This window comes from Rhinatrema bivittatum, chromosome 7, assembly GCF_901001135.1.
Source record: "Rhinatrema bivittatum chromosome 7, aRhiBiv1.1, whole genome shotgun sequence".
NCBI lineage: Eukaryota > Metazoa > Chordata > Amphibia > Gymnophiona > Rhinatrematidae > Rhinatrema > Rhinatrema bivittatum.
The window spans coordinates 85286478-85308150 of NC_042621.1; the positions used below are offsets into that span (position 1 = coordinate 85286478).

Below are 21673 nucleotides of genomic sequence, written 5' to 3' on the forward strand. Positions count from 1 at the left end.
TGTTTGCATTGCATGAATAAATGATAAAGACCCATCAAGTGAGCTGTTAGCTGAAGGGTATTAAAAGCTAAATAGTTCCATAAATATCTCTTGGGCATTTATTTCAGAGTTTCACTGCAGGACTCAACAGCTTTTCTCTGACCTGCTTTCACTCATATATTGAATTTGAAACCCCTTGTTCACTTGCAAGTGATGATTCACTTGTTGCCCGCAAATGAATATGAATTGGGCATGCCCCTTTGTGTTATCTAACAACTTTTAGCTATGTATTATATGTTATTAGGCCTCCCCAAATCCATCTTAAAACCACTGCAGTTACTGCAGAATGCCGCTGCAAGAGTACTGACCGAAAATAAAAAATCGGATCACATCACCCCAATACTAAAAAGCCTACACTGGCTACCAATCATTCAGATAATTGAATACAAAACCCTGACGATCATCCACGACGCATTACACAATTCAGTTAACTCCGCAGTCAGTAAAATGTTCCACCCCCACAAACCTCAACGGAACACCAGAACTTCTGAAAAACGTCTACTCGAAATACCCACATATCCCATGGCTAAGCTTACTAACACCAGAAATAGAGCTCTCTCCATAGCGGGGCCTAAACTCTGGAACGCCCTACCATGCTACCTCACCACTATCATCGAAAATAAATCATTCAAAAAAGAACTGAAAACCTGGATCTTCAGCCAGACTTTCAATGATGATTTAAGCAATCCACAATTGTGATGCCTTAAGCTTCTCATCCTTCTCCCCTCTTCTCTTCTCCTCATACCTACCCCTTCCTCCTTCCTTTACCTACCCCATCCCCCCCTCATTTCCTTCTTTTCCCATTCAGACTTTCTTGTATTCAGAGCACGAGTTTGTATATACCTTCCTCGTTTTTCGTTTCTATTTTCATTTTCGTTATTTGAATTAAATTATTTTTAGTTATTTCCTGTTACATCCTTCTCCATATGCTAGTTGCATATACTTTTGTTTCTCAAATTGTTCTATGTATCATTGTTTCGTTCCAATGTAAACCGGGGTGAAGGCTTGTGCTAAACCTCGGTATATAAAAGCTTCAAATAAATAAATAAATAAATGTAGAGCTGGACTGGGGGCTTAGTGGCAGTGCTGCACAATATCATATGGAAGACTTGGGTGAATTCTCAGGCCAGGTTTCTTTGCAGGTTTCCACCCACCCCAGTCATGCTTATGTTCTTATGTTCTTATGTTCTTATGTTCCCCACAGTATGAGTCTGAGATTGACATCAATGTTTGTTTAACTCTGATTTTAGTAATTAAATTATTTAGTCCTATTGACAAGTTGATCTAAAATGCAACTAAATTTTATTAAACATAACCAATCCGTAAACTGTTTTAAATAACTTTAACAATTCAACAACATTAAGATGCAGACTGAGGTCCAGCAGTGAGATGGAAGCTGTTCAGTTGTTTGCACCAGGTGCCACATGTATGATTATCCACCTGTTGGTGGGAGTTGGTATGTTTGCATCTGGTATAAAGAGCTCCTGGCTGTGAAAATAAGTCTGATCTCTGAAGGCAAGAGTACCAGATCTGGATGAGCTGAGGCAGAAAAAGGAGACCTTCAGGGATATAGTAGAGCCGTCTCAACTTCAGTCTCTCCCTGCCTGTGCTGTTTTGGAGGAGCAAGGTCACCTGAAAAGAGACATCACCTTGGTGTAGCAGAAAGTGATTCTGTTGCTAGGACCTGTCCTCCAGGTGGCACGTTGTCCTCTATCTAGACGAGTGGTTCTCAACCTTTTTTCGGCCGGGACACACCTGACAGATGGTTCTCACATGTGTGACACACTGTGTGTGCGTGCGCCCACTTTGATGGAGCAGCAAGAACTGCAGTAAGGAAATCCTGATAGATAATTCAAGATGTTTATCTGTTTTTACCCACTTAAGATAGGCTATGAAAAAATTCATAAGAAACACAAAGAGGAAGAAAGCTTATTTATCCCAGGACAAGCAGGATGATAGTCCTCACATATAAGTGACATCGGTAATGGAGCCCTATGTACGGAAAAACTTCTTTAAAAGTTTCCATGAAACTTTTGAATGGCACCGGAGTGCCTACTGAGCATGCCCAGCATGCCATGATATTCCCTGCCACAGGGGTCTCCCTTCAGTCTTCTTTTTTCCGCGAAGCCGTTAGCATCGCGGGTTTAATTGGAGTCCTGAGGTGATTTTCACCTATTTCAAATTTTCGGAAAAAATTACTTCCACCGCAGGGGTTTCCCACAGTATCACCAGCGGTAACTTTTTCCGTTGTCGGTTTCCGGCTGGGACCGATATTTTTGGGTTTCGCCGTCAACGGCTGTCCGGCGCCATGGCCTCCGGCTTTAAAAAGTGCCCAAATTGTGTGAGGACAATGTCGATCACTTTGAATGTGTTCTTTGCTTAGGCAAAGATCACAATATCCAAACATGTAAATCATGTACGGAAATGACAGCTAAAGGTTGTCGTCTTCGGGCCGAAAAGATGGAGCAGTTATTCAATATTCAATTGCTTCCAAGGCCTTCGACCTCAGCGCAATCTTCTCCATTCGCTTCAGTTCGTCAACTCATGCTGAAGCAGAAATGTCCGGAAGCGGGAGATGCCTCAACGCCATCCCCTTTGGTTTCATCAAAAGCATCGACCTCGGGGAGCGAAAAGCAAAAAAGAAAAACACCGCCACCGGCATCGAAGACGCCAGGTAACGATGACCGAGGATCCATCGTCAGGCACGGCCTCGCCTGCAAAGAAACCCCGGACGGGGACTGAGGCTCTGAGGCCTAGTGATCCAGGGCGATCCCCACCGATATCAGTGCTGGGCTCCGTACCTCCTCAGGGCTCTGAGGAGGTATCTGCATCGCCAACACCGCCTCCCTCCATAGCTGCTCTGTTATCACCAGCTGTGAGAGTGGAACTTGACTCTTTTATTCGTCAAGCGGTGCAACAGGCTCTGCGCGATGCGACACCTCCACCGAGGGAGCCAGCACCATCGATGCCGCAGACACCGACGAGGCCACCGGAACCGGTCCCGATGCCTACTCCGGTACATTCACCGGTGCCACAGGTACCTCCATCGATACCTTCACCGGTGCCACCAATTCCTACACCGGTGCCCACACCGATACCACCGATGCCAGCACCGGTGCCCAAGGAAGATGTCTCCATGCTACATCCAGTTTTTACTAAGCTGGACACACTCCTAGACATCCTAACTAATAAATTACCAGGGGAACCGATTCCACGCCCATCTGGAGTGCCAAGACCCCCAAGGCCTCGTTCTCCTGTCTTACCACCACAACCTATGCAGCCAATCACTCACCACACACCACGTGAGATGCCTGAAGACACCGGTTCTGATTATTCTTCGGATGAAGAGATATTTTCAGAGCCTTCTCCACCTGATGACCACAGGAAGTCGCCTCCTGAGGACCTCTCCTTCACAAATTTTGTTAGATGGCTGACACCATCCCCTTTCCCATTCAAACAGAGGTGGATGCACGTCAAAAGACCTTGGAAGTCCTCCAGTTTGTGGACCCTCCCAAGGAAATGCTGGCAGTCCCTGTCCATGAAGTTTTCCAGGAGCTGCAATATAGGATTTGGGAGCATCCAGGATCGGTGTCCGCAGTAAACAGGAGAGCAGAGGCAACTTACCTAGTGCAACCTATCCCAGGGTTCCAGAAAACACAGTTGCCTCACCAGTCAGTGGTCGTCTAATCCGCCCAGAAGAAGGCGAAGCGGCAAAAGTCACACTCCTCTGTACCACCTAGGAAAGAGAGCAGATTTCTGGATAACCTGGGAAGGAAAATCTTTCAAGGTTCAATGCTGGTTTCAAAGATATCATCCTATCAACTATATATGAACCAGTACCAAAGGAACCTTTGGAAGCAGGTTCAAGAACTCTCTCTCTCTCTTCCTGAACAATATCAGGAATCCTTACAGGACATCATTCATAAAGGCCTCGAATCAGGTAAACATGAGGTCCGAGCCACCTATGACTGTTTCGAGACTGCTGCACGACTATCAGCATCTGGTATTGCTGCAAGGAGGGGTGGGCATGGCTCAAGGCCTCTGATCTGCGCCCAGAGGTCCAAGAACATTTAGCAGATCTGCCTTGCGTGGGGGATAATCTTTTTGGAGAGAAGATAAAAGAAGCTGTGGCAACCCTAAAGGACCACACTGAAACATGAAAACAGTTATCTTCTCAACCACAAGAGACTCAGCCTTCTACCAGGAAGTTTCCAAGGCATGACACTCGACGGCCTTATTATCGCCCACGTCGATATTACCCCCCAGCAAGTAGGCCCAGAACTGGCCGGCCAACACAACGCCAGCAGCCTAGACAAAGGCCTGCAAGGGCTCAACCACCTCCACAAACTGCCACTACATCTGGTTTTTGAAAAGCCCCAGAGAGCAGCAGCCAGATCAACCCATTCCCAAATACACCAGTAGGAGGTCGAATACAATACTTCCACAGCAATTGGACCTCCATCACCACCGACCAGTGGGTGTTATCCATCACAACTCACGGTTACAGATTGGATTTCCTTACTGTCCCAAAAGAAAACCCACCACTTCCATCTTGGACAGTAAATCAACATTCCATAATTCTTCAAACAGAATTATCCACCCTTCTGAGAGCCAGGGCCATAGAACCAGTCCCTGGACCTCAAAAGGGCAGAGGATTCTACTCCAGATATTTCCTCATTCCAAAGAAAACAGGAGGCCTTCGTCCCATTCTAGACCTCAGACAACTCAACAAATTTCTCAAAAAAGAAAAATTCATAATGGTGTCCCTAGGCACCATTCTACCTCTTCTTCAAAGGGGAGATTGGCTCTGCTCTCTGGATCTTCAAGATGCATACGCTCACATCCCCATCTTTCCTCCTCATCGCCAATACCTACGCTTTCGGGTACTGGATCAGCACTTTCAATACAGAGTGCTGCCATTCGGCCTTGCATCAGCACCACGAGTATTCACAAAGTGCATGGCTGCAGCAGTGGCACACCTCCACAAAGAAAGAGTGCACGTGTTCCCTTATCTGGACGATTGGCTCATCAAAAGTCAATCAAAAGAAGGAGCTCTCACTTCTCTCAAGCTCACCATCCAAGTGCTTCACTCCTTGGGATTTCTCATCAACTACCAGAAATCCCATCTGTCACCAACTCATCTTATACAGTTCATAGGTGCAGACCTAAACACGACGATAGCAAAAGCTTTTCTTCCAAGAGACCGTGCCCAAACACTTGTCCTCTTGACTCATACTCTGCGAAACCAACTTCAAGTAACAGCTCACCAGTGCCTCATTCTTCTAGGGCACATGGCTTCCACAGTTCATGTAACTCCCATGGCCAGATTGACCATGCGACTACTGCAATGGACACTCAAAGCACAGTGGATACAAGCCACTCAACCAATGTCCACTCCCATTCATATCCCACCAGAGCTCAAATCTGCACTCATCTGGTGGACATCAATGAACAACCTGCTCAAAGGCCTACCTTTCCAGCAACCAGTTCCACAAGTGACTTTGACTACAGATGCATCCACCTTAGGGTGGGGAGCACACATTGGTCATCTAAAGACACAGGGCAAGTGGACACAGCTCGAAGCCTCTTTTCAAATAAACTTCCTGGAGCTTCGAGCTATACGCTATGCGCTACATGCGTTCAAGGACTGCCTTTCACACAAGACTGTTCTGATCCAAACGGACAACACAGTAACCATGTGGTACATCAACAAACAAGGTTGGACTGGTTCCTACCTCCTTTGTCAAGAAGCAGCACAGATTTGGGACTGGGCCCTGACACACTCAATTCTTCTACGGGCCACTTATCTAGCAGGCATCCACAACGTAGTAGCAGATCGCCTCAGTCGTCAGTTCCAACCGCACGAATGGTCCTTGGATCCAGCAATAGCATCCAAGATCTTCCAATGCTGGGGTCAACCGACGATAGATCTCTTTGCATCCCAGCTCAACTACAAAGTAAGCAATTACTGCTCTCTACTCCATCAACAGAGCAGTCTACCAAGGGACGCATTTGCTCGCCATTGGAACTCAGGCCTGTTATACGCGTATCCACCGATACCACTCATAACCAAAACGCTAGTGAAGCTACAACAGGACAAAGGGACCATGATTCTCATAGCCCCATATTGGCCTCGACAAGTATGGTTCCCCACACTGCTAGATCTCTCAGTCAGGGATCCAATTCGCCTGGGAGTAGCTCCCAATCTCATAACTCAGGAACAGGGTCAGTTGCGGCATCCCAACCTTCAATCCCTGTCCCTGACAGCATGGATGTTGAAAGCTTGATCTTACAGCCTCTTAACCTTCCATCCGCTATATTTCAAGTACTTATATCTGCACGTAAACCTTCCACTAGAAAGAATTATTCCTACAAATGGAAACGGTTTACTCTGTGGTGCACTCAGAAAGAGTTAGATCCTTTCACTTGCCCCACTACCTCGCTTCTAGATTACCTTTACTATCTCTCAGACTCTGGTCTTAAGACGTCATCTGTAAGGGTTCACTTAAGTGCAATCTCAGCTTATCACAACAAGCTGGGAGATGTATCTATTTCATCACAGCCTCTCGTCAGTAAATTCATGAGAGGCCTAACTCACATTAAACCTCCACTTCATTCCCCAAGTATACAATGGGACCTGAACGTAGTATTAACTAGACTTATGCGTTCTCCTTTTGAACCCATAAATTCTTGTGACCTTAAATACCTTACTTGGAAAACGGTATTTCTCATAGCCATTACATCAGCCAGAAGGGTCAGTGAACTACAAGCAATAGTCACATACGAACCTTTTACAAAGTTCCTCCATGACAGGGTAGTCCTCCGGACACATCCAAAATTCCTTCCTAAGGTAGTCACGGAATTTCACTTGAACCAATCAATAGTTTTACCTACATTCTTTCCTAGGCCTCACTCTCACCAAGGAGAAAGAGCCTTACACACTTTGGACTGTAAGCGTGCATTGTCCTTCTATTTAAACCACACTACAGCCCAAAGAAAATCCAGTCAGCTGTTTGTATCCTATGATCCAAACAAACCAGGTAAAGCAGTGGGTAAGCATACTCTGTCAAACTGGTTAGCAGATTGCATACTATTTTGTTATGAAAAAGCAGGCTTTACTCTTCAAGGGCGAGTAAAAGCACACTCAGTAAGAGCGATGTCAACTTCAGTAGCACACCTTCGCTCTGTACCTATTCTGGATATTTGCAAAGCAGCAACATGGAGTTCTGTTCATACCTTTGCAGCTCACTACTGCTTAGACAAAGAAGGAAGACAAGATTCAGCCTATGGACAATCCATCTTAAAGAACTTGTTTCCAGTGTAATCCCAACTCCTTCTACATCCAACCTGCTGTGATTTCGGCTGATTCATTTCGACAACAATACTTCACTGTTACTCACCTCAAAATGACTCAGCCTCTAGCTTGCTAATCACCCATATGTGAGGACTAGCATCCTGCTTGTCCTGGGATAAAGCAAAATTGCTTACCTTGTAATAGGTGTTATCCCAGGACAGCAGGATGTAGTCCTCATGAAACCCACCCGCCACCCCGAGGAGTTGGGTCCGATACGTTTTATTATTTTATTTTTGGCTAACGCTTATTGCTACAAAACAAGACTGAAGGGAGACCCCTGTGGCAGGGAATATCATGGCATGCTGGGCATGCTCAGTAGGCACTCCGGTGCCATTCAAAAGTTTCATGGAAACTTTTAAAGAAGTTTTTCCGTACATAGGGCTCCATTACCGATGTCACCCATATGTGAGGACTACATCCTGCTGTCCTGGGATAACACCTATTACAAGGTAAGCAATTTTGCTTTATCCCAGGACAAGCAGGATGATAGTCCTCACATATGGGCGATGTCACTGGACGGAGCCCTATCACAGAAAACTTTCTGTCAAAGTTTCTAGAAACTTTTGACTGGCACACTGAGCATGCCCAGCATGCCATGATCCCTTGAGTCACAGGGGTCTCCCTTCAGTCTTCGTTTTTCCGTGCTGCAGTTAGCATTGCGGTGAAGGAGCCCTGTGTAAGTTTTCTCTCACAATATTCTAAGAGAAAAAGTTTAAAATTTCTCATTTCCTAGCGTGTAGCAGATGGACTCAAAACAAGTGGGGTATAGTGTGCTCGTGCTAGCAGTTGGAGATGGATCCTGACGTCAGCACGGGTACATATACCCCCGCAGGAAGTGCAGCAATTCTGTAATTTCCGTCTCCAAAGCAGTTTGGAGCTACCTCACGCTCGTTGAGCGTTTTTCCAAATTCTAACGACTAAATTCATAGAAGAAACCTACCTGAAGACGAGCCTCGCACTCCTGCGGTGATACCATTCGGTCCCTCCCCCAGCTGAGTTTCCTGAGGCGATTTCCATGGTCCCTCGGAGATAAGAGCCTCGGTCCAGTGGCCGACTCGCGGCAGGGACCTAGCCCCGAGTGAGAAGGAGTCGGGCGCGGCATAGAAGCACCCTCGGTCCCGGCGTGGACTTGGCCCTCGAGCGAGACGAGTTCGGGCGCGGCCTAGAGGCAGCGGGTGCACCTCCTCGAGCGCGGCAGTGACGGTAATCACCCTCTCCCCCCGCAGCCGGAGACCGCCTGGGTCGCAGCCGGGAAGCGCCGAAGACAAGGTAAGGCGTACATCTTTACTTGTTGGTCTCCGAGGAAGCGAGGAGTAGCAGAGTCTGCCTACGTGGCAACCCGCCAAGGGGGTCGCCATTTTGCCTGCCTGCTCGCCGTCGCCTTCTGACCTGGTTCGTCACTGCGCAATAGGCGCCTGTTGCTACGCGCACATTGATAGGCGCAGGTTGCAACGCGTGCGTTGATAAGCGCGCGTTCATAGGCGCCCGTTGCTAGGCGCCCACTGATAGGCGCCCGTCCTTAGGCGCCCGCTCATAGACGCACGTTAATAAGCGCACGTGGACAGGCGCACGTGGATAAGCGCATATTGACAGGCGAACATCTTTCGCGCATATTACAAAGCGCAGACTCCAGCTGAGTTAACAGACGAGATGGAGCGTAAGAGAGCCCATGCGTCAGCGGAGCCAGCACCTCCAAAATCAGGCATAAGCCTCTGCTCTGCATGCAACCTCAGAGCCACACAGAGCGAGGAAGCAGACTCCCTATGTGCCCAATGGGAAGAGGCCCTGGGAGGTCCAGGCCAGGACCGGTCACGGCCCAGCGTACTTGCCGGTTCATCAGGGAACACCCCGGACCTAGCAGGCAGCGGTGAGCAGCCAGGGAACCCGAGAGACCTGGTGCCCCTAAGGCCAGATCCTGCTTCGCTCTCCTGGGTGGAATTATTCAAGGGGATTCATGCCTTTGTCACAATGCAGTCTGCTCCCCGAACAGGTCCATACATACCGGATGACCTGGCCCCTGGACCCTCAAGGCCTAGGCATGGCCACTCGCCACCCGGAACCCCCACTTATGGGGATTCAGATTGCCCTGAGGAAGACGACGAGCCCCCCGAGGAGGGAGAACTTCCCTCGGGGATTGAACCATATCAGACCATGAGGCGCTTCTTTCTGAAAGAGGATCTCCCAGGCCTGATCGCTCAATGCCTGTCGGAACTGGCTCTCCCGGGCCATGACACCCCAGGGGAGCCTAGAATGAATCCCCTGTTAGAGGGCCTGGGCCAAACGACTCACCATTTTCCCCTCCTACAAGCAGCACAACAGCTAATCGATCTGGAATGGAATACGCCGGAGGCCTCATTCAAAGGGGGTCGGGCCTTGGCTGGCATGTACCCCTTAGACCCGGCAACCAAGGAGATGCTGGCGTGCCCCCAGGTAGACGCCATAGTTAGCGCAATTGTGAAGCGCACCACCATTCCGGTGGAAGGGGGGATGGCCCTCAAGGATACACATGACTGGCGCATGGGCGCCATTCTGAAACAAGTCTTTGAGGTGGCAGCCATGTCCCTACAAATTGCGACCTGCTGCACCGTGGTGACGCGTTCCTGTTTATCACAGGCTAGGAACAACACCCCGGGAGAAGAAATGGAATCAGCTCTCTCGTTCCTCACTGACGCAGCCTCCGACCTAGTCTGTACGGCAGCCAAGGGAGTGTCATCCTCAGTGGTAGCCAGGAGACAGCTCTGGCTACGTAATTGGTCGGCCGACTCCTCCTCCAAGACATGTCTCACGAGAATGCCCTTTAAGGGATCCCTCCTGTTCGGCAGCGACCTCGAGAAACTGGCCAATAAATGGGGCGCCTCTCCATTGCCCCGTCTACCAGAAGACAGGTCAAGGAGGAGCCAGCGCCCTTTTCCTAGACCATCCAGAGGTAGAAACTCTCAGCGCTTTAACCCTTACAGGACTCGCTACGAAGCACCTCGTCCACAGGCCAGGAACCAGTCCTTTCGGACTAAGCACAAGAGGGCAACCGGCTCGGGTTCAGGTCCCGGCCGTACCCCGCAATGACAATCAGCCGACCCATCCGGGGGTAGCAGCCATAGGGGGCAGGCTAACCCTCTTCTACCGCAGGTGGGTCGAGATCACCTCGGACCAGTGGGTCCTAGCCATCATCCGAGAAGGGTATTACCTGGACTTTCTTCGACTCCCGCCGGACAAGTTTGTGGAATCTCCTTGTTCACCTCTCAAGAGGACGGCACTAGAAGTTACCTTGCGGAGGCTTCTGTCCCTAAAAGCCATAATCCCAGTGCCTGCAGAGGAGATAAATTCTGGGCATTATTCCATTTATTTCATAGTGCCCAAGAAGGAGGGCACTTTCAGGCCCGTCCTGGACCTCAAGTCAGTCAACCGACACCTACGGGTCCCCAGCTTTCGCATGGAAACTCTGCGGTCTGTCAAAAATTCAGTACAGCCAGGGGAGTTTCTCACATCCCTAGATCTGTCGGAAGCCTACTTGCATATCCCAATCCATCGGGATCACCAGCGCTATCTACGCTTCAAAGTCCTGAACCAACACTTCCAGTTCTGAGCTTTACCCTTTGGGTTAGCCACCGTGCCGCGGACCTTTACCAAGGTCATAGTAGTAGTGGCGGCGTCCCTCAGGAAGGAAGGAATCCTCGTCCATCCCTACCTGGACGATTGGCTGATCAGGGCAAAGTCACCGGAGGAGAGCCACCAGGCAACCAACAGAGTTATAGCTCTTCTGGAAAGCCTAGGATGGGTAGTAAACTTGAACAAGAGTTCCCTACAGCCTTCTCAGTCGCTGGAATACCTAGGAGACCGATTCGACACCCAGGAAGACAAGGTCAGTCTGACCGCCAAGAGGAGAGCAAAGCTCCGGAATCATCTGCAGGCCCTGCTGAGCGCCACCCGGCTCACAGCTTGGGATTACCTACAAGTCCTCGGCCTTATGGCATCCACTCTGGAGGTGATGCCATGGGCGCGAGCTCATATGAGACCAAGCCTACACAGAATAGATCCTCCCTTCCCTCTATTGCTCATACCCCCCAGGTGACCGCCCTTTTCCTTATATTAAGGAATTTAATCACATTGTACATTGTTGTCTTCTTGTTATGACCTCTTGTTGATTTCTTGTTGTTTAATCTATTTTCCCTACTGCCCTAGGTTAACCCCCTGCCCAGTTCGCCTACCTTGTTGAAATGTACTTCTAAACCTTTTGTTAATATGTGAACCGGTATGATGTCCCCACTAATACCGGTATATAAAAGTTTCTAAATAAATAAATAAATAAATTCCATTACAATGCGCCCTCCTATCTCGGTGGAGCCCACGATCACAGAACTCCACCGTACACCTACCTCTACCAGCCAGAGTGCGGAGTCAGATACGGTGGTGGTTGCAGCCCGGCCACATGAGCCGGGGGTCAAGAATGTCCTCCCCAACCTGGACCCTGCTCACGACAGATGCCAGCCTGAACGGATGGGGAACACACTGCGAAGAACTCACAGCCCAAGGGCGGTGGAACAGAGAAGAGTCTGGGTGGAACATCAACCGACTAGAGGCACGGGCAGTCAGGATAGCATGCCTGCGATTTGCCCACAGACTCCGAAACAGAGCGGTCAGAGTGATGTCGGACAACGCCACCACAGGTGGCATACATCAACCGACAGGGTGGAACCAGAAGCCGACAGGTATCCCTAGAAATAGCCTCCCTGATGACTTGGGCGGAAGCAAATCTCCAGGACATCTCCGCCGTCCACATCGCCGGGAAGGATAACACCACGGCAGACTTCCTCAGCAGAGAAAGCCTAAGTCCGGGGGAATGGCAGCTGTCGCCCACAGCTTTTCAGATAATTGTGGATCAGTGGGGGACTCTGGGCATGGACCTACTAGCGGACAGGTCCAACGCTCAAGTGCCCAGATATTTCAGCTGCAGGCGGGATCCTCTATCCCAGGGGATTGATTCCCTGGTACAGCCATGGCCTCAGGGGATCCTGCTATATGCCTTTCCTCCATGGCCCCTGCTGGGCGCCATTATACACAAGATTCAGCGGCATAGAGGCCTAGTTCTTCTAGTGGCCCCGGACTGGCCAAGAAGACCCTGGTACGCAGACATGAGAAGGCTACTGGCAGGGAATCCATTACCCCTGCCTCCTGCTGCGGCAAGGTCCCATTCTCCACGAGGATCCAGCTCAATTCTCTCTTACGGTCTGGCCATTGAGAGGGCTAGACTGAAGAAAAGGGGATACTCGGGGCCGGTAATAGATACACTCCTCCGAGCACGCAAGTTCTCCACATCACTAACATATATTTATTTTATTTATTTACTTTTATATACTGGTGTTCGATTTTACATATCACATCGGTTTACATTTAAACAAAATTTGCAGGAACTTATGCGTTACCTTTGTCAAATACATTAAACATTTAAATATGGGGATTTAAATATTTAAACACAGCTATACTAACTGGAGTGAGAGTTTAAACATTTAAATATAAGGATCTGGAGAGTATTTGAAGCCTGGTGCGAAACTCACAGCACCAATCCACATGCCGCTAAGATCCCTATCATTTTGGATTTCCTGCAAGATGGACTTCAGAAGGGTCTGTCCCTCAATTCCATCAAGGTTCAAGTGGCAGCGCTATCCTGCTACCGTACCCGGAGTGACGGCAACAGCGTCGCCACACACCCCAGACGTTTCACGTTTCCTGAAAGGAGTCAAACACATTCACCCACCACTGAAGTGGCCCGTGCCCCTGTGGAACCTCAACCTAGTTTTGGAGTTTCTAGCGGGACCCGCCTTCAGACCACTTAGAGGCCTGTCCCTCCGTTTGTTAACCTTGAAGATGGTGTTCCTGCTGGCTGTATGCTCAGCACGCCGCATCTCAGAGCTACAAGCGCTGTCCTGCCGTGATCAGTCTCTGACTCACCTCAGAGGCTATCCATCTTCGCACGGTTCTTCCTTCTTACCCAAAGTAGTCTCACACTTCCACCTCAACCAAATCATATCCTTGCCTACCACGGAAGGTTTGAAGAAGTCGGAAGAAGGTCGAATACTACGCCATCTCGACATTGGCAGGCTGCTGTCCAGATACCTGGACATGTCGGAAGCAGTACGAAAGACGGACCACCTGTTCGTCCTCCACAGCGGGAAGAAGCAAGGGGAAGCGGCCTCACAGGCAACCATCGCCCGCTGGATCAAAGAAGTTATCAAGGCAACCTACGTAGAAGCGGGAAAACCACCACCTCTACGGGTCAAGGCTCACTCTACCAGAGCGCAAGCGGCCTCTTCGGCAGAAACTAGGATGCTGTCGCCTGCCGAGATATGTAAAGCGGCAACGTGGTCCTCCCTTCATACCTTCTCCAGATTCTACCGTCTGGACGTCCAGGCCAGGGAGGACACAGCATTTGCGAGGGCAATCCTAAACGGACCTCGGGCAGCCTCCCACCCAGTCCGGGAGTAGCTTTTGTACATCCACTTGTTTTGAGTCCATCTGCTACATGCTAGGAAATGTAGAGATTACTTACCTGATAATCTCGTTTTCCTTAGTGTATGCAGATGGACTCAGCATCCCGCCCGGCTGCCAGCATACATGGGGATTCACCGACTCACGGTAAGCCATGTTTTCTTATGATAGGGCATCCACCCTGCCGGGTGTCGACGCCTTCCGGTTGAGAACACTGGCGGTCTCCAGCTACTATCAATCGGTCAGGGTAATCCTGTTCATTTAATCGATCGGTCAGTTACACATAGATCCATAAAGCTTTTGCAAGGAAGATTACTGAATTGCTGCACTTCCTGCGGGGGTATATGTACCCGTGCTGACGTCAGATCAGTCTCCAACTGCTAGCACGAGCACACTATACCCCACTTGTTTTGAGTCCATCTGCATACACTAAGGAAAACGAGATTATCAGGTAATAATCTCTACAATTCATCCCCTTCATAGAGGGTCTCCCTGTCTCCACCGGCCGGTGAGTACTTGTTTTTCCCCAGTTGATTCCTGTTAAACAGAATTTTTCAGTCAGAAGGTCGTTGGCGGCTGTCTGGCCTTCATAATGGCTACGGGTTTCAAAAAATGCCCGAACTGCCCTCGCACTATGTCTATCATCGACCCGCATGTCGAGTGTGTGCTGTGCTTAGGTGAATCTCATAATGTTTCCTCCTGTCCACAATGTGCCGAAATGACGGCCAAGGGCAGGCGAGCCTGTCAGGAGAAGATGGAACATCTCTTTCATATCCAGCTAATACCATCGACGTCGACAACAACTCAGTCGTCTCCGGCTGGAGTGGCTAAAAAGTTAGTCGTCCAAAAACGTCACCCTGACGGCTCCGGGGACCGATTATCACCGACTCCATCCCGGTCATTGGTAAAATCTACATTGGTGCTTGAGAAGAAAAGCACCGAACATCGGGAGAAGCATCACCATAGTCATCAACGGAAATTGACACTTGATGTCGCATCAATCCCAGGAGCTCTGTCGATGCCAGTGGAACCATCACTGAAAAAGTCTTGAGTGGAAGAGCCATCGATACCCTCGACGTCTCTCACTCCAGTTAGTATAGCTGTGTTTAAAAAAGGATTGGATAAGTTCTTGGAGGAGAAGTCCATTACCTGCTATTAAGTTCACTTAGAGAATAGCCACTGCCATTAGCAATGGTAACATGGAATAGACTTAGTTTTTGGGTACTTGCCAGGTTCTTATGGCCTGGATTGGCCACTGTTGGAAACAGGATGCTGGGCTTGATGGACCCTTGGTCTGACCCAGTATGGCATTTTCTTATGTTCTTATGTTCCCCACCGATAACTGTGCCGGGTACCGAGCCACCACAGGGCCCTATGGAAGAGCCGGTTCCGCATTCTCTGCCACCCCCTATAACTGCTCTGACCTCACCAACTATTCGGGAGGAACTGGACGGTTTCATCCGCCAGGCTGTCAAGCTCTCTGAGACCTTCAACTCTCGGTGCCGCTGCCTGCACTGACGCCATCTCAGCCACCGATACCACTGCCAATGCCAGTGTCTGACCTTTCAGTCTTTTCTCCACTACTATCGAAGCTTGATGCCATCATTGGAGCTCTCCTAATACAACCAGCGACACTGAAAATGCCGATTCCCGTGAGTGAAGACACCTCCGGAGTTTCTCCGATGCCCGAACCCGTTCCAGGGCTGTCTGGAATTCCTTGGCGCAGAATTCAGGTGTCTCCATCGATGCCTTTTTCTCCTCTATCGATGCCGCTGCAAAAGCCATCGATGTCGTCTATGCCTTTGTTCATACCTCGCTCTGCTCCTCCACGACACCCTTCATCAGATACCTGGGAGGAGGGAGACACCGATTCCTCATCAGAAGACATACTGTCTGAGCCATCCTCGCCTGAAGAAAGGAGGAAATCGCCACCAGAGGACCTCTCCTTTTCGAATTTTGTAAAGGAGATTTACGATCGTGGACCCTTGGGCCAGCTGAGACGGTAGAAGGAATATTGTGGGAACCCACAGGAAGCGTCACAGCTGGGAGGCGGTGCTGAAGAGACTCTGGAGAAGACTTCACCACTGGAAGCCCGAGGTCCCCCCCAGGAGGAGCCCATAGGAACCCGGGCCTCTTGGACTTAGGCGGGACCCTATGCGACCAAGGATCCGGGCAGCGTTCTGAGAGGTGGACAGAGAGGACGGCTGGGCCCAGGAGGCTGGAAGAGTCTTCACCCTTGGAAGCCCGCAGCTTCCCTGGGAGGAGCCCGTGAGAGCCCGAGCCGCTGGGACTTAGGAGAATCATCTGGGCCAGCAAGTACCAGATACCTGAAGTGGTAGAAGGAGCCGAAGTCTGAGTCCAAGAGCGAAGCTGGGTCAGAAGCCAGAAGTCAGAGATCCAAACCAAAGCCAGGGACGAAAGCTGAATACGTAGTCAAGGAACGGAGCCAAATCAGAAGCCAGGAGTCAGCAGAAGAACCAGAGTCCAAAGCAGCAACTAGAGACACAGAGGAACTGTGCGAATCTCATTGCAAGGCGAGGTACTGCTGCAGCTGCTGGGTTTAAATAACCCGGCAGCGTCTGACGTCATCAGGAGGGCTGTCCAATGTTTCCCGCGCTGGCTCCTTTAAATCAGCAGCCCCGGCGCACACGCGCCTAGGGGGCAGGGCCAGCCGTGGATCGGCGACGCCATCTCCCTCGCAGGGAGAACACCGCGGAGGGCCACGTCTCGGGCCTGGGAGGCCGGAAGGAAGGCGTTCCTGCGGCCGGACCAGCTGAGTGGTAGGTGCAGGTCCTGGGGCATGGCCCGCGACCGTAACAGAGATGGCTGACACCATTCCTTTTCAGCTAGTGGCAGAAGAGTACACCAGGCTAAAGACCCTAGAGGTTTTGCAATTTGTGGATCCTCCTAAAGAAGTTTTAGCAATACTGGTCCATGAAGTCGTGGTTGACCTACAACATAGGCTGTGGGAGCACCCCTGTTCAATCCCACCGGTGAACAAGAGGATGGATGCCACCTACCTAGTACAACATATCCCAGGTTTCCAAAAAGCCCAACTCCCACACCAATCGGTGGTGGTAGAATCCGACCAAAAGAAATCGAAAGAGGATACGTCCACACTCCTCGACATCTCCTGGCAAGGAACAAAAGTTCTTAGATACTCTTGGCAGGAAGGTTTTTCAAGGTTCAATGCTTGTCTCCAGGATAGCGTCATATCAACTATATATGACTCAGTATCAACGCAGCCTCTGGAAGCAGATGCAGCAACTGTCTGAGCCCTTACCTCAACAGTATCAAGACTCGGTGAATAACGTCATACACAAGGTCCTAGAAGCAGGCAAGCATGAAGTCCATGCAGCCTATGATAGTTTTGAAACCTTGTCCAGTATGGCTGCAACGGGGATTAATGCCCTTAGGTGGACCTGGCTGAAGGCCTCTGATTTCAGGCCTGAGGTTCAGGAAAAGTTAGCAGATCTGCCTTGTGCTGGTGACAGTCTTTTTGAGGGCAAGGTTCAAGATGCAGTGGCACAGTTAAAAGAACACTCTGAAATTCTGTGCCAGCTCTCTGCTGTTCCAACAGAAACACCATCTTCTGCACGTAGAATAGTAGGAAAGGACACCAGGAAACCCTATTACCAACCACGGAGGTATTATCCACCAGCATCCCGTGGTAGGGCATCCAGACCACCACAGAGAAGTCAGCCTAGGCAACCAAGGGCACCTAGGCCTCAACCTCTGCCTCAGACGGGCCCAGCATCAGGATTTTGAGAACCTGCCAGAGGACAGCAGCCACTCTACCAACCCGATCCCAGATCTACCAGTGGGAGGTCGGGTCTCTTTTTTTCAACCCATCACAACAGATCAATGGGGTACTATCCATTATAACACATGGTTACCAACTGGATTTTCTCACAGTACCAAAAGACTCTCCACCAAAGTCTCTTTGGGTACACAAAGATCATATCACTCTCCTGAACACTGAATTATCCACCCTTCTGAGAGCCAGGGCCATGGAACCAGTTCCCCGACCTCAGCAGGGCAGAGGATTCTACTCCCGTTATTTCCTCATTCCAAAGAAAACAGGAGGCCTACGTCTCATCTTAGACTTCCGCAATCTCAACAAATTTCTATGGAAAGAAACATTCAGAAGGGTCTCCTTAGGCACCATGCTTCCCCTTCTTCAAGCAGGAGACTGGCTCTGTTCTCTGGATCTGCAAGACACTTACATTCCAATATTCCCTCCTCATCGCAAGTTTCTGCGTTTCCTGGTGGGTCATAAGCATTTCCAGTACTGGGTTCTGCCATTCAAACTTGCCTCAGCACCCCGAGTATTCACAAAGTGCCTAGCAGTAGCAGCTGCTCATTTGTACAAGGAAAGCATACACGTTTTTCCTTACCTGGCCGACTGGCTCATCAGAGGCCAGTCAAAGCAAGGAACTCTCACCTCTCTCAGGTTCACAATCAATCTACTCCACTTGTTGGGATTCCTAATCCCACCTCATACCATCTCACCTACTGCAATTCATCGGAGCAGAGTTGAACACCATAATATCAAGAGCCTTCCTCCCAGAGGACCGTGCAGAGACACTCTCCTCATTAGCGAAATCTCTGCGCTCAAAGAACCAGGCGACAGCACAACAGTTTCTAACTCTGCTCCGACACATGGCCTCCACAGTTCATGTTACTCCTATGGCCAGATTAACCATGAGAATAACCCAATGGACATTAAGATCACAGTGGATACAAGCCATTCAACCACTGCCGTCTCCAGTTCAAATAACCCACCACGCAAAGAACACATAACTCCCATATTACAACACCTGCATTGGCTTCCCATAACCCACCGCATTAGATATAAAATCCTGTCTACCATTCATAACTTACTCTACAATCCTAATTCAGTATGGCTTTGTTCTATGTTGCGTATATATAAACCATCAAGACAACTCTGATCCATGGACAAATGTTTGCTAGAAATTCCGTCAATCAGAATCGTTAGCTTAGCCTTAATACGAAAAAGAACCTTTTCTGTAGCAGGTCCGACATTATGGAACGCTGTCCCTGAAAATATCAGTCTATTATCAAATCATAAAGAATTCAAAAAAATGTTAAAAACTTATGTTTAATGACGCTTACAGAATACAATAAACCCAGTAACTCCTTTGTCGGATCACTCTGTGGCCAACCTCCTTGTATGAACTTATTTTATACTGTATTATTTTTGTCTTTTAAACTATGTATGTGCGCCTGTAAACCACCTAGATGGACATGTAAATGTCTTAATGTGCGGTATATAAAAACTTTTAAATAAAATATATAAATCTCTCCTCTGGTGGGCGAACAAGAACAACTTGCGCACAGACCTACCCTTCCAACAACCAGTTCCGCAAGTAACTTTAACTACAGATGCATCCGCCTTAGGTTGGGGAGCACATATAGGCAATCTCCAAACTCAAGGTACTTGGACAAAACTCGAAGCAACATTTCAAATCAATTTCCTGGAGCTTCAATCTATACGTTATGCTCTACATGCGTGCAAGGACTGCCTTTCACACAAGACTGTTCTTATACAGACAGACAACATGGTAGCCATGTGGTACCTGAACAAACAGGGAGGTACGGGCTTGAATCTCCTTTGTCAAGAAGTGGCACAGATTTGGGCCTGGGCCATCATGCATTCCATATTTCTCCGGGCCACTTAATCTAGCAGGCATCCACAACGTAGTTGCAGATCGCTTCAGTCGTCAGTTCCATCCCCACGAGTGGTCCCTGGATCCTTTGGTAACGACCAGAATATTCCAACGCTGGGGCCAACCAACCATAGACCTCTTTGCATCCGAACTGAATCGCAAAGTGGACAAATTCTGCTCCCTATACAAGCGGACCAGCAAGTGCGCCAGGGATGCCTTTGCTCGCCCCTGGAATTCAGGCCTTCTATACGCGTATCCCCAGATACCACTAATAACCAAAACTCTAGCAAAGCTACAACAGGACAAAGGTTTAATGATACTCATAGCCCCATATTGGCCTCGACAAGTGTGGTTTCCCATATTTCTCGACCTCTCAATCAGAGAGCCAATTCGCCTGGGTACAGCTCCCACTCTCATAACTCAGGATCAGGGTAGGTTGCGCCATCCCAACCTTCAATCCCTATCTCTAACAGCCTGGATGTTGAAAGCTTGATCATGCAACTACTCAATTTTTCAACTAATGTGTCTCAAATGCTGGTAGCTTCACGTAAACCTTCCACACGAAAAACCTATCGGTCTAAGTGGAAACAATTCACCACGTGGTTTACACAGAAAAGTATTGATCCCTTTTCCTGCCCCACATCATCTTTATTAGACTATCTCTGGCACCTCCAGACCACGTCAGTAACAGTACATTTAAGTGCTATCTCAGCTTACCATCATACAATAGGGGATGCACTGATATCAGCGCAACCCCTTGTCAGTAGGTTTATGAGAGGTTTAATTCACCTTAAACCCCTGTTACGGCCACCAGTCATAGAATGGGACCTTAATGTAGTACTAACAAGACTCATGCGTTCTCCCTTTGAACCCATGGATTCCTGCGATATTAAATTTCTTACATGGAAAGTTCTCTTCTTAGTAGCTATAACATCTGCTAGAAGGATTAGTGAGTTACAAGCACTTGTCACATACTCACCCTACAAGGTTCTTACATGACCGAGCGGTACTCCGTATTCACCCTAAATTCCTTCCCAAGGTAGTTAACGGAATTCCACTTGAATCAGTCCATAATCTTGCCCACATTCTTCCCAAGATCTCACTCTCACCAAGGTGAAAGGGTTTTGCACACCTTAGACTGTAAATGTGCACTTGCATATTAACTAGACCGCACTAGGGTCCATAGGAAATCCAATCAACTCTTTGTTTCTTTTGATAAAAGCAAACACTCTCTAACTGGCTTGCAGATTGTATAGAGTTCTGCTATGACAAAGCAGGCCTTCCCCTCCAGGGACAAGTAAAGGCACACTCAGTAAGAGCAATGTCAACCTCAGTAGCACACTATCATTCAGTACCAATAGCTGACATATATGTAAAGCTGCAACATGGAGTTCTCTTCACACCTTTGCAGCTCATTATTGTTTGGACAAGGAAGGACAAAAAGATTCAGCCTATGGACAATCTATCTTAAAGAACTTGTTTCCAGCGTAATCCAAACTCCTTCTGCATCCAACCTGCCGTGATTTCAGGCTGCCTCATTTTTTCCAGCAGTACACCAGTTGTTGTGCCCGTTGCACAAGTTGTTTGCTGTTGGTCCAATACAAGAATGACTCGGCTTGTAGCTTGCTAATCACCCATATGTGAGGACTACCATCCTGCTTGTCCTGGGATAAAGCAAAATTGCTTACCTGTAATAGGTGTTATCCCAGGACAGCAGGATGTAGTCATCGCGAAACCCACCCGCCACCCTGCAGAGTTGGGTCCGAAACGTTGTATTTTATTTTTTGCCTAAAGCTTATTGCTACACATGAGACTGAAGGGAGACCCCTGTGGCTCGAGGGATCATGGCATGCTGGGCATGCTCAGTGCACTCAGTGTGCCAGTCAAAAGTTTCTAGAAACTTTGACAGAAAGTTTTCCGTGATAGGGCTCCGTCCAGTGACGTCACCCATATGTGAGGACTACATCCTGCTGTGCTGGGATAACACCTATTACAGGTAAGCAATTTTGCTGTTTTCAACTTCAATACAAACTGTTGCTTTAATTTCTAAGCCCAGAGTTGCTGCATGCGGAGTACAGTTATAGAAATTGTGCTTCTCTCTCTGTTC

General features: G+C 48.9%; 1 protein-coding gene across 6 annotated transcripts in view; it reads left to right on the forward strand.

Annotated features, from left to right (window-relative positions):
- Positions 1-21673, forward strand: part of ANKRD11 (ankyrin repeat domain 11) — an 899251-nt gene that overhangs the window by 501129 nt on the left and 376449 nt on the right. The gene's annotated exons all lie outside the window — the stretch shown is intronic.